General features: G+C 29.3%; 1 pseudogene; it reads right to left on the reverse strand.

The window, feature by feature from the left end:
* Nucleotides 1–5813: 5813 nt before the first annotated feature.
* Nucleotides 5814–6948, reverse strand: LOC108832922 (uncharacterized; annotated as a pseudogene).
* Between the last annotated feature and the right edge of the window lie 5263 nt (nt 6949–12211).

Raw genomic sequence — 12211 nt, forward strand, 5'->3', positions numbered from 1 at the left:
CTGTCGATGTTGAAACCCGACAAAAGGTAAAATCTTTCTTTTTCTTCTTATAATATTAAAGTGTATTTTTATTTATTATTTAAATTATGGTTTATGGCAAAATCGTAAATTCGCATGTTTCAAAAGTTATTCTGGTAATTTCAAACTTATATGAGTCAGTCTAGTAATTTCATGACTTTTTAGGTCATTTTAACTAATTTCTCTTTAAATTATGTTTGAAAACTTATATTGTTATTCATCATCCTCTTTAATGCATATCTATCTTATTAAAACTGAAGTACAATTTCGGTGTGTTTGGATACTTGGATAAGAGTTTAAAAAGGAGGTTTGTTTGGAAACACGGATAACAATATTAAATGAGAATTGTTTGGGAAAATTAATAGCAATATATTTACTTCCTTTTATTTACACATTTAGTCATTGCATTTATAAAAAATTATGTATTTCCTTTTTGTAATTTTTTTATTTACAGATTTTACCACTACATTTAAATTCAATTGAAAATAATTAATTATAATTCCAAACTTATCTAAACAAATTGAAGTCTCCATATATTGATCATTATTAATATGTAAAATTACTATTAAAAAACATTTCACTTATTTTAACCAAACACATAAAAATAAATATTTTTTTTTTTTACAAAATCAGTTAGACATAAACATTCGGATACCCATTTAGGTACGAGTCGTTTCTTTCGGGTATAGTTTTTTTGGGTTTTGAAATTTCTTTTTAGTACTTCCTTTTTGTGTTTTCTTTATTTATAGATTCTACCATTGCATTTAAAATTAATTTAAATTAATTAATTAAAATTTCAAAATTATCTAAACAAATCGATATTCATATATTGATCATTATTAATATTGTAAAAATATTAGTAAATAAAAATTTATATTTAACTTCATTTATCCAAACACATAAAAATATTTTCTTTTTGTTTACAAAATCAGTTAGGCATATACATTCATGTATCCATTTAGGTACGGGTCGTTTTTTTCGGGTATATATTTTTTGGGTTTTGATATTTCTTTTTAGGTACTTCCTTTTTTGTATTTTTTATTTACAGATTATACCACTGCATTTCAAATCAATTAAAATTCATTAATTACAATTCCAAAACTTACTGAAACAAATCGATATTCATATATTGATCATTATTAATATTTTACAAATATTACTAAATAAAATTTTATATTTCACTTAATTTAGCCAAACACATAAAATATTTTTTATTTGTTTACGGAATCCGTTAGAAATAAATATTTGGGTACCCATTTAGGTACTGGTCAATTTTTTCGGGTATAGATTTTTTTGGTTTTGATATTAGGCCATTTTTGGATATAAATTTATGTGTGAGTTTCAAATTGAATCCCCCGGGTCTGTGTGAATTTTGTTCTAATGTATAGGAAACTAAAAATGTTCAAATAACTAAAGTATTTGAAAATGATTTATATTTGAACAAAATATAATGGCTGCACATAACAAAATATTAATATAAAAATACTGTATACTTGCATTCAAAATCAATTTTTTTAACAATAAACTACACAAATATTTTTATTTGTATAAAAAATGAAAATACAATAATTTAATTAATATAGAAATATGTCACATTGTTTAAACAAAATATCAATATTAAAGTATTATACATTTTGCGTTCTAAAATTATTTATTTTAGTAACAAGCCAAATAAATATATTTATTAGAGAGAGAATAAAACAAAGCCAAAAACACATAGTTTACGAGAAAGACTCTATATGTCGAACTTATTATAAAAAATATTTTACTAAAATAAATATATTCAATAATTACAAACAAATAATATATTTTATAAAAGTGAAAATAATATCCGCCCTTTCAAGGGCGGGTCAAAATCTAGTTTACAATTACAACACAATTCAAAACTTTATATTATTATACAAAACTTATAACCGAATAATTAAATTGTCGATGATGATGAATATTGATTCAAACCAACAAGTCTCTTATAATGTATATATTTAAACCTTCTCTTTGGTGCTCTTTTGGATGCAAAAGTGCGAAATGCTTTTCTTGATTCCACTGGTTTTCATTCAATGCAATAAGTGAAGTGTCTTTGTGAAGATGTGTACAAAAAAATGATGGGTTGATATTCAATACAAAGCACCGTTTCGGTCTTAACCTCTCAGAAAATCGCATTCTTGATTTGATAGACAAACAAGTCAAAAGCTACTGATGTGGAGGTTGGGCTGCCGATTGATAGATATCATATAATTGTACTATTGACGTGGCAAGGGACGTGGAGAATTAAATGGAGCAAAGGGTTGATCCATGATATGCTGGGTATGCCAGATGTATTTTTGGCTTCTGTATAATTTGGAACTACGCTTTTGTATGTTTGGAGTTTCTTCATATGCTTTTTGCGCATAACCATTTCCCTTCGTATAAAATCATTTAAAATAATACAAATTTTATTTTGCTCAAATGGATCGAAACCATGAAATATATAAAAGTCGTATATTTTGGCTATAGAAACAACAATGGTGCAGCAATGGGCATGTTTTGCTCTCTATGGAGTTGGAGAAAAAGACTAGTGAATGGAAGAAAAAACCTTCAAATCTAACAACTAACAATAGTATAAAGCACAAATAGGTCAAGCTCGAGACAAAAAGCTTAAGCCAATAGCAAAGAAAACTGTGTAGTAGGTAAAATCAGCTATGTTAATTTGCAACAAAAGGGTCCAGAGAGAAAATGGAAATATATATAGTCAACAACAGAAAAAAAAGGAAATATAATCACCTCAAACAGAATGAAGTAACTCAACAACAATTTGAAATGGCTTAACAGAAAAAACATGACATCAGAGAATCAATTACTAGTGCGCTATATTTTGAGTTGGAATGTAGTAAGGGGCCATGTGCGTAGAATTTCTAGTAGAAACAGTGCCTATAGCCAGATTGACAGATCCGAGTTCATCGACATCAATGATTTCGACTCTGTTGGGGTACATGCCGGGAAAGGAGTTAGCAGGGACAAAAAATGGCGAGATCTCCAATGTCCTCAGTGTAAAAATGCGTTTTCTTCTTCTTCTAGTTTGAACACCAACAAAGTTTCTGTTTTCATTTTGGGCATATCAAGCACGCTCCTAGTGGTCTTCCTGTACCACTTTATCAAGAAAATTCCACCAGTTGTTTGTGACTACACCAAATGTTCGGTCGTGGAACACGAATGCAATATCTCGAGTTTGGACATAGTCAGCTCAGCAAGGTTGTGGAATCGCAGCATCTGGATTTTAGGATGGTCATTGTTGTTGGACCCAATTTTGGATATTTCGTTAATGGGCCGAGCCAAAAGAATAGGTCGAAAATGATGGAGCCCGTGGAAGGAACTCGAGGTCGAGGAAAAAGGCATCGAGATCACGGAGATCGCGGGATCGGTTACAAGAGAGACGGAAGACACGACTATAAAAGAGAGAAGAGTTCAACACGTGAGGACACGTCGAAACCCTAGAGAGAGAACTATTGTATAGCATCAGATGTCTCCCAAACTATATCCTCATTATATCTATCCTTGAATATAAAATTTTATTCTTTTTTCCCTAATATTACAATTTCATACTTGTATACCGACATATATATAAAGTTCGAAATCGAAAAGGCCATAGAACATAATTTAAATTGGTATACTGTTTATACCAAACTGTAAATGATTTTAAACCGATATTTCCCCACGAGAACTATTGTATATTTCTAATCAGGTTTGTCACAGCAGTTTATCTCAACAGTTAATCCAGATTGGCTGAAGGAGCATGTTGATGCTTGAAAACTGGACAAATTAAAATGGGGATACTTCCTGAACGACAAACGTCCATGGTGAGTATCATTTTCAAACTGTTTCGTCTAAGGAAAACTTATCCAACTATCTATTTTTAAGTTTATATGTTAATGATTTAGTTTTCTTAGCTACAAAAGTTTAATATCATTGACTAATTTTGGTTTTGTTATGCTGTTTTTTTTTGTTTCATGGCTTCTTTCTTAAATGTGACTTCAGTAAAATATATTAACTTACTTGACGTGTGAGAATATTTGTCTTCATTGTATATGATGTGTAACAAATGAGAGTTGATTGTATATTTCTATCCAAATTAAACATAAAAGTAACCTTTTATGCTAATAAACTATTATAAGTTGTAAAAAAAATGCTAATAAACTATTATTTTATATTTGAGCCAGGGGTTGAAACGGGGGCTATTGATGCCGCCAGAGATAACCGTCAAAAGGAAAGATGGATGTTAAAGAACTTGGGCTTTTAGTCAATAAAAGCTCAAACGAACCATCAGCCTTCTTCTTCCTGTGAAAAAGATGACAGTGCCACTCCTCTTGCCGTAAGGAAAGAAGGATCGGCTACAAGGAGCTAACAGAGAGTGGATAGAATAAGAACGAAGTTGTTGATGGCAGAGAGTAGAAGAAAGAAGCCGGATACGGTGAGAAGAAGTACGGTGGCGGCGTAGGAGGAGGTGCCCCTGTGGCGATGGTGAATAAAATATATTATTGATGGATATTTATTTAACGGCTCCAATGTATTGGCAAGAACACATACACATGTACAACGGTTGCTCTATAATGTAACCATGCGCTTGAAATTGTATATATACGACATTTAAGGGTTGAAACCTAAAACGCTTATAAAGTTTGTAAAACTTGGGCCGCAAGATTCATTCCAAAATATAAAAAGATTAAATAAACCAGTTTAAATTAACTACGTTCTACGTATGATGTACTTTAGACCTATTCAAAGACAATATAGGAAAACTAATCAACATAAGATAAACAATTCTACGTTACCCCGAAATAATAGGTAAATGGGATTCAACATAAAAAAAATACCAACTAACAATTTTCATCTTTTGTGTATTAATTGTGTCACTTATATTTTGATACAAAAGGGTATACATATTTTATAATAAATCAAATATGTGCTAAATAGAAAAATCAGAAATCCATATTTAAAATTTACAAAAACCATCAAGCAAAATTCTTTTGAATCGGTCAGCCAAAACCGGTAAGAAAATAACTAAACAATATTTATAAAATTATATGCAAACTCAAACAAAACAATTAACATAGTAGTAAAAAGGACAAATTAAACCATAAACCCCCTTTCACCAGTATAATTTATTTATCGCACTCTCCTATTATATTCAAAAAATTCATATCTAATTTCATTTCTGCAAGTTTTGCAAATATCGAACATACATAAAGGCTATATTTTTTTAATGCTATGTTGTAAATACAACTTAGGTCTAAGGAGATCATCAAGAAATATTAATAAATTTTCTAGCTACTTTTCAAGATCAAATTGTATAGATTTTCGGGACAAAATTATTAAATAATATTATAATTTTATTAAACTTAAAAGGAAAATGATATGAAACGGACACCTAGTAATAATAATATAGAAATCAATACTTAAAAAATAATTAGGAAAAATCAATTTTACCAACGTATATTACATTTGAAGTTTTATTCTTTTAGCTAACATTAAACTCTTCTTATTTGATTGAATAAGATACAAAGATAAAACTTGAGGATATTTTGCTCTCTACAGAGTTGTGGAAGAAGACTAGTGAACGGAAGAACAAAAAACATTTAAATCTAACAACCAACAATAATATAAAGCACAAATAGGTCAAGCTCGAGACAAGAAGCTTTGCCAATAGCAAAGATGGTTTGTTCATAATTCAAAAGCAACAAAAGGGTCCAGAGAGCAAATGCAAATAGAATGAAGTTACTCAACAACAATTTAAAAGGGCTTAATAGAAAAAAACATGACATCAGAGTATCAATTTCTAGTGCTCTATATTTTGAGGTGGAATGTAGTAAGGGGCCATGTGTGTAGAATTTCTAGTAGAGACGGTGCCTGTAGCCAGATTGACAGATCCGAGTTCATCAACATCAATGATCTCGACTCTGTTGGGGTACATGCCAGGAAAGGAGCTAGCAGGGACACAAAAAGGTTCAGCCCTGGAAAGGAAAATGACGAGATCTCCAATGTCCTCAGTGTAAAAAGCGTTTCCTTCTTCGTCAAGCTTGAACACCAACAAAGCTTCTGTTTTCATTTTGGGCATATCAAGAAAGCTCCTGGTGGTCTTCCTGTACCACTTTATCAAGAAAGTTTCACATGTTGTTTGTGACTCCACCAAGTGTTCGGTCGTGGAACAAGAATGCAATGTCTCGAGTTTGGACATAGTCAGCTCAGCAAGGTTGTGGAATCGCAGCATCTGGATTTTAGGATGGTCCTTGTGTTCTCCGAGATCCCATGATCCGATGAGATGACCTCCTGATCCGGGTATGTGGAACATGCCATCTCTCTTGGAGAACATGACACGGGAGGAGAAGAAACTTGGGTTCGCTATCCTGATGTTGATCCACTCCGAGTTGCTTTGAGCAGCCGGTCTGCATAAGCTGAGCTGAGGTCCGACGAACTTGATAGCCACGACACAGTCCTCTTCCTCAGGAGATGATGAGGACATGGACATGTTGGTGACGAGTTGGGTTTGGCAATAAGGCAGAGTTACAAGAGGAGGCAGGGAAATGTGTTTCGGGTCTGTGTACGATGCAGCCGGGTTTAGATCGTCTTGGAGACGGACTCTTCCGTCATCTAGAGGAGTAGCCACCCAGCCATGGGACGACCCGATGGTTCCCAATACACCAAAACGAAAGTATTTTAGTATGCTTGTGAACTCTGTAGGCACATCCTTTTCCACATGAGTCACGGAACGCTCATTAGCATTCTTTATGTTGAGGTTTCCGATTTCGTCAGCATATGCACAAGGGCTAACGGATATTATGGCACGAGGAGGGGTTTGTTGCAAAGAAGATGAGAAGCTATCTGAGCCAAGAGGGATGACCTAACCACCACACGTTTCCCAAGGCAGAGCTTCGAAGGCTTGTTGAGAAGCAGAGACATGAATAACTTTATCTTAGCAAAAGCAAGAGTTTCAAAATGAAAAAAAAAACCTAATTGAGAGAGTTGGTGATGTTTTACATCTTCTCCGTCTGACACTCTCCATTAATACAGAGAGAAGACTTGCCCACCAAGTCTCTCAGTTAATGAGGTCAATATATTTAAGGCATCTTATTTTCATTTTTGTTACGAAAATATTTCAGCTTAACGTCTTATTAAAAGAGGATATGTAGTCTTAATTCAATCTTTAAGCGGATCTAAATTGCAAAGGTACATCTATTTTATTAGAAGAGAAATACAAATATGAATTACTCCTTAGTTTTGCAAATAATTTACATTTATATGCCACTGATGTATTAATTGAATCTATATTTATGTTTCTTTTATCTTTTCCTGATTAATTAATGTTTTATCCGACATTAATTTTAAACTGAAAAATGCCAAAAGAAATCAACCTAACGTCTCCATTATATATACTTCCTCTTCTTATAGTTACATGATTGATTTAGCTCTCACACTTCTTACTACTGGAACTTAAAAACAGAGTAATTACTGGGTTTTTAAAAATCAATTTTTATGTCACTTTTTTTACAAACAATATTTTATAGTTTAACTGTCACCATACAATTTATAAAATCAAGCTTAATTTTGAAACTTAATTTTGAAACTACAATTTATAAAATCTTCAAAATATACATGATCTTACTTGCAATCAATATTAGTATTATTTAATGATTCAGTGTACAAAAATCTATTGTTCGGTTTTAATACCTTCGCTTGAGTATGAATTAATTTAAAATTTCTAAATATAACAAAAATATCTTTCAAAATAAACAACTACTATTTAAATAGCATTTTAGATCCTTATCTTTTTTTACTTCAAATACGTATTATTTAACCAAAAGATTTGGAAACCAAAATACTTTCAACAACAATAATTATATTACATGTTATAAATATTTAAATACCATAGAATTAGCTACCACAATATTTTTTAGCCCCTTAACTTGTCGATCAATCAACATTTATTTTGAAAATTTAATAACAAAATCTATCCATAATTGACTCATTTCATTCGAAGATTTGGAAATGAAATATCACCTATCAAACAATTTCCTATATTCTTGATAAACATCTACTATCTACTGTATAACCTCTTTAAATTAATAATTTATAAATTAATATACACTAAAAATCTCTATAAAATAATATAATTTTATAGTCTCAAATTGAGTTTTTGGTTGAATTAATATATCGATAAATTGATATTTCTATAAATTAATAAAAGTTGTAGTTTTTGTGTAGTCCCAACATTATCAATTTATAGAAGTTTCACTGTATGTTGTTAAAAGAGGAGAGTACAAATATAAATTCACCTTAAAATTTACAACTTCTTTAGAAGTAAATCCACTGAATTATTAACAACCCTAAAATGTTCAACATATTTCCTAAAATGATTTAGCTAAATTTATGGAAAATTCAAGTTTAAAAACGTTTTTAACAATATTATGTAATATTTCACAAAGCCTAAAATGTATGTATTTTGACTATTCCTAAAAATTATGTTTAACTATTACAGGTAGGGATTCGGGTTCAGATAACCCATTTAAATTATTTTTAAAAGTTTAAAATTCATTATATACTTTAAATTTCTCAAAATCTATAAATAAAATAATATATTATAAATAAATTTGAATAAAAAATGTCAAATACCTAAACTTAACATATAAATTAGTTGGGTTTGAACATTTGGATAGAGAATCAATAGATTGTTTAATTTTTTTTTGGTGTTTTGAGTATACTTTAGCTATTTTATACATTTACTTTTGAATATTTTGTATATATTTTCAAGTATTATGGAAAAATTAAAAATGTCTTATATATTTTGGATATTTTTAATATACATTAAATCTAAAAATAATTAATATATTCAGGTATATATATCTATTTCAGATACATTCGGTACCCAAAATGTTTCGGTTCGGGTTGGGTTTGGTTTCGGTTCAATGAACACCAAAATTTTGAACTCATTAGGATATTTAATGAATTTCGGTTCAGGTTCGTTACTATTTTTTCGGATCGGGTTCGGTTTGGTTTTTTGGATCCAGTTTTTTTTAAGCCCTAATTACGGTTACCATTAATTATTTAGAAAAATAAAATCTATCTATGCTAAGATTTAAATATTTTTCAATTATTTGTAGAATAATTTCAATTATTTGTAGAATAATTCAGATTGTTTATAACCGAATACATTTTTAATCTATTTAAATATTTCCTTATATATACATATATATATATATATATATATATAATATATATATATATATATATATAATATATATATATATATGTATATATATATATTTCAATATTTTCTAAAATATATTTTTAATAATTTCAGTCACTATTAATTATTTTCAATAAAAACTATCTATATTAATATTTAACTGTCATCGAATTATTTTTAGAGTAATATTTAATGTTTACAATTGAACATTCCTTTTTGATATATTAAAATCTCGCCATGTGATCCATATCTAATCAAAATATTTGAAATATTACTACATTTGAAAAATTATTTGTGTTACAGAAATATTAGTCAAACATATTAATGAATAAATATTTGTCAAAAGTTTAGTATGGCGCATATATTAATAGTTTTCACAGCATGTAAACTATTTAATTATTGTGCTTATAAACATTTTAAAAATATGATAAATATTTAAATATTAACTATTAAATATTTAAATAATATTTGTGTATACAAATACAAATATTTTGTTTGAGTGTTGATACATAATTAATAGAAAAGTGAAAATAAGTATCCGCACGGATGTGCGGGTCAAGCTCTAGTTCTATATTAATTAGCGAACATTGGGACGAGAGTAACTATTCTATATATTAATTTCAAATCATTAAAATAAATCTTGCTCATGTGTTACTCGTAGGTGAAATCTTTGTTCAGAAACTCGTTAGGGCATTGCTCGTACGTTCGGCTGGGCCTAGCGCCGAATGAAAAAATCGAAGATCTTGCGGAGATTAATTGACGATTTATTTTAGTTATACATGGTGTATTTGTTTGGAATCCAACAAGTTCATTTGGTGTAGAGGTTAAGTGACATTTGTGCACCTAGCAACCGGACTTCGATCAAGTGTGAAGGTATTTTAGCAGGTTTTTAGCAATAAGTTAAATTAGGGGTAAATTTGTCATTTATTTAGTATTTTTCTCATTAGGTTTTCTGATCTTTTGCAACAAAACTCGACGGCTCTTCCAATTTTTATGAGTTTAAGGAACATGGGATTCATGAAGTTTACTTGAAAAAAAAATTGTTCGAAAACTCATAAAAATTGGAAGAGCCGTCGAGTTTTGTTGCAAAAAAACCAGAAAACCTAATGAGAAAAATACTAAATAAATGACAAATTTACCCCTAATTTAACTTATTGCTAAAAACCTGCTAAAATACCTTCACACTTGATCGAAGTCCGGTTGATAGGTGCACAAAACTTCACTTAACCTCTACACCAAATGAACTTGTTGGATTCCATACAAATACACCATGTATAACTAAAATTAAATCGTCAATTAATCTCCGCAAAATCTTCGATTTTTTCATTCGGCGCTAGGCCCAGCCCGAACGTACGAAGAATGCCTAACGAGTTTCTGAACAAAGATTTCACCTACGAGTAACACATGAGCAAAAACTATTTTAATGTTTTTGAATTAATATATAGAATAGTTACTCTCGTCCCAATGTTCGCTAATTAATATAGAACTAGATTTTGACCCGCGCTTCGAAAGCGCGGGTATTATTTTTTTACTTTTATGAAATATATTATTTGTTTGTAATTATTGAATTTATTTATTTTAATAAAATTTTCTTTATAATAAATTCAACACATAGAGTGTCTCTGGTAAACTATGTATTTCTCTAGTTTTATTTTATTCGCTCTTCAATCAACATTTTATTTGGTTTGTTGTTAAAATAAATGATTATAGACTTTGATCTCTGCACCTCCTCGGATGTATATTTTAAAAATATGATGATATTTGTTTTTCATGTAATTATTAGGGTTTTGGCAAAATGAATCCGAGAAACAGAACTGATACCAATCCGTAAATATAGTACCAAACCTGAACATAAATTGATTAAATATTCGAATTATTCAAAATTTTGTTAGTTAGAGAACCGAATCGGATCCGAACCGAAGTATTCATGTACCTGAATTTATCTAAAAATAGATTTATATACTTATATATTAATTATTTTTATATTTAACGTATATAAAACATCAAGAATGATACTTTTAAATTGGTTTAAAAATACTTGAAAATATATATAGATAGTAAAAAACAAATATCTGAAATAGTTAAAGTATACTCAAATCACCAAAAATACTTAAAATAATTATTGATTTCGTATCCAAAATTTTAAATCAAACCAATTGATATGTTAAGCTTAGGTATTCTGACATATGTTATTTAAATTTATAGGTAATATATTACTTTATTTATAGATTTTGAGAAATTTAAAATATATAGTGATTTAAAACTTTAAAAATAATTTAAATAGGTTATCCAAACCCAAACCAAACCCGCAAAGATCCGAATCAAACTCAAACAAAAATTTAGAAACATCCTAATAGGATTGAAATCTTTGACCTCGAAAACCCGAAACGCAAACCGATCAGAACCAAATCCGTATGGATGTCTGAAAACCCATCTTTAGTCATTATTATATATCGTATAATTGCATCATATAATTAATCATATTTTATATGTACCATCATATAAGTAATCATATAATTATATAATTAATAGTATTTAATACGTATCATCATATAAATAATTACATATATTATATTTTTAAAACTTAATATGAAATATAAAAATCACAATTTGAGTTGGTATTTCAAATTGGGCTTTGTATTGTATTTTTCTTATATATATTGACAACATTCTTTTATAATGGACTTAATAACTTAAACCTATTATTTTTTTCTGTTTAATACTACTATTTTTGTTTCCAAACAAAATTATTTTTTTTAAAAAGCTTACGATCTACGTTTCCAAACACACCAAATTTTTTTAATACTCTTATCCAAGTATCCAAACACACCGAAATTGTACTTCAGCTTTATAAAATAGATGTACCTTTGCAATTTAGATCCGCTTGATGATTGAATTAAGACTACATATCCTCTTTTTAATAAGACGTTAAGCTGAAATATTTTCGTAACAAAAATGAAAATAAGATGCCTTAAATAT

This window comes from Raphanus sativus, chromosome 8 (genome assembly GCF_000801105.2).
Source record: "Raphanus sativus cultivar WK10039 chromosome 8, ASM80110v3, whole genome shotgun sequence".
In the NCBI taxonomy this organism is placed as follows: domain Eukaryota; kingdom Viridiplantae; phylum Streptophyta; class Magnoliopsida; order Brassicales; family Brassicaceae; genus Raphanus; species Raphanus sativus.